The following is a 2,505-nucleotide window of genomic DNA, read 5'->3' on the forward strand; positions in this document are numbered from 1 at the left end:
AGACAACGTGTGGTGAACTGACCACAACCCCCATTCCCCATCCCCCTGCGTCGCTGGGCAGGGGTAAGGTAGAGAATTCGGGAGTGAAGCTGTGCCCAGAAGGGGGGACGGGTGGGGGGAAGGTGTTTTTAAGATTTGGTTTTATTTCTCATTACCCTACTCTGATTTGATTGGTAATAAATTAAACTAATTTCCTCAAGTTGAGTCTGTTTTGCCTGTGACGGTCTCTCCCTGTCCTTATCTCGAACCACGAGCCTTTCACTATACTTTCTCTCCCCTGTCCAGTTGAGGATAGAGAGTGATAGAGCAGCTTTGGTGGGCACCTGGTGTCCAGCCACGGTCAACCCACCACAGCAGCCTTTTCCAATGTTTAATTGGTTTTGTGGTAAAAAATTATTTGCCTGTATCCCAGCAAAATTTCCACTGAAGCAACTTACCCCCACTGCCAGTTGTCCTGTCACTGTGCATCCTTGTAAAGAGAGCACATTCATCCTCTATACACACCTTTTAGGTAGCGAAAGACTGTGATAACATCCACCCTGAGCCTTCTCCAGGCTGAACAAAACCAATTCCTTCACCTTGTCTTCATATGCCACTTCTGATCAGTGTAAATTGTTAGGTTTCTATTTAAAGGAAGCTCAAAGGTTTTGGGGTCAGCAAAACCACTGACACACAAATTGACAACGTCATAGAATACCCTAATGATTGGGTTCAGCAAAGATGTAGATTAGTTTAATTAGCTTGTTAGTTTTAATTTCAAAGGAGAAGTTATAATACATAGTTTTAATAGCACATTTATATAGCATAAATGATTACTGTTAAGACCATGTTTATCTTCTAGACTACTCAATCAGTCAGAAATCTGGGTGCCTTTATGTGACTCTTGCCCATCATGGGTGTAAAATTAGTATCTTAACACATTTAATTTCTTTTTTAATATGTTTTTAATGAGGACTCTACAGAATAGTTGGGGTTTAGCCACAATTTAACAGATCTACACACAGAGGGGTGTAAATCTGGGATTTTGGTTCCCTGTATTACAGAGACAGAAGCCTTTCAGAAAACCCTGATTTTGATTTATGTCTCTGATGACATTTGTAAAATGAACAAACTTGATATTTTGGTAAGGAACCCCTTCTAAGATCTCAACATCTGTAAGTTGGGAACTTCAACAGGCAGATTTGGAACTTGTTACTTCTCTAGCATAAGGCTAAAAAGTGATAAAAGTTAAGGAGGAAACCAAAACAAAGTCAGATTTATTTTCATTCATTTCCATCAAGTAAATACTATATTCTTAATTTTTTTCTCTCAAATAAAGGTGGGGGGGTTTGTGATACTCAGCATATCCAGTTAAGAGAATGTGCCTAAGAAGAAAAATACTCCAATGACTAGCTTATTAGAAGATTGATCCTATCTTTTATCATATTTTGAGAGAAAGATTATACTTGTAGTGGAGTTGATCGCAATTTTTGATTATGATTAATAGAGCCTTTTTTTTTTATCAGACCTACTATGTAGATTCTGTTCCACATTTTCAAAAGCCTTAAGAAGCGAAAGGTCTTCCAGAAGAAATATAGTTGAAAAGTAAAACAGCTTTTTCAGCTGAACTTCTATGTAGGAAGAAGCAACAGGAAAGACAGATAATTATCCCTCGATAAAACATCAATTACTTTTTCTTTTTTTGTGTACATTAAAATCTTCTTAACTTACCGTATGCTGCTAAAAGGGAACAAATATTTTCCAGAAAAATCTAAATCTTAGTTTTACCCAGCAGCTTAATGTCTAGAGTGCTTGTTAGACAAGGGAAGGGGGAAGAGAGGAAGACAGCTAAGCATCTACCAGTAGCTCATCATAATTATGATGAGTAAGGAGAGGAAGACTCATGTTCTGCCTCCATGTCACCCCAGCCAGCCAACCTGCCTGGAGCTCACCTGTCTCTTCTTCCTTTTTCTTTCTTTCAGGCTGCTCTTTGCAGCACTGATGATAGCTTATCTGGCTCTTTCAACTAAGGGCAAGAGTATTTTTCTTCATAAGCCTTGAATGAATTTATTTAACTTAAACAGAGAGCTGGTTGGGAGTCAGAGGCTGGGAGGGATGAGGGACTAGGTGGCAGGAACTGTCTAGCTTGCTCCCAGCCCCAATGCACGGAGAGAAATACCACTACCATTCCTAACAGATTTTTGCCTAGCCTTTTTTTTTTTTTTAATAGATCCTGCACTGAAAAGTCTATAACATCTCCTCCTGCCTGTTACTGTGCTACTCTTTCCACTACCTAGCTCAAATGGAGCTCAAATATAAACTGACTGTTTTCCATCCATCTTTATGGAGAACAGACTATCTCCTACCTCTATGCAGAAGCCTTTTATGCACTTTAAGAGATGACCCTGCGTACTTCCGTCTCTTCTTTTAACTGAACAAACCCACTTGCCTGACAGATCATGTTTTCTAGAGCTTGGATCATTCCTTTTGTTTTTCTGTGAACATGAAGTGGTCAATGTCTTTGTT

The sequence above is a fragment of the Haliaeetus leucocephalus genome, unplaced genomic scaffold, assembly GCF_000737465.1.
Source record: "Haliaeetus leucocephalus isolate CR32 unplaced genomic scaffold, Haliaeetus_leucocephalus-4.0 Scaffold228, whole genome shotgun sequence".
Classification (NCBI taxonomy): Eukaryota; Metazoa; Chordata; class Aves; order Accipitriformes; family Accipitridae; genus Haliaeetus; species Haliaeetus leucocephalus.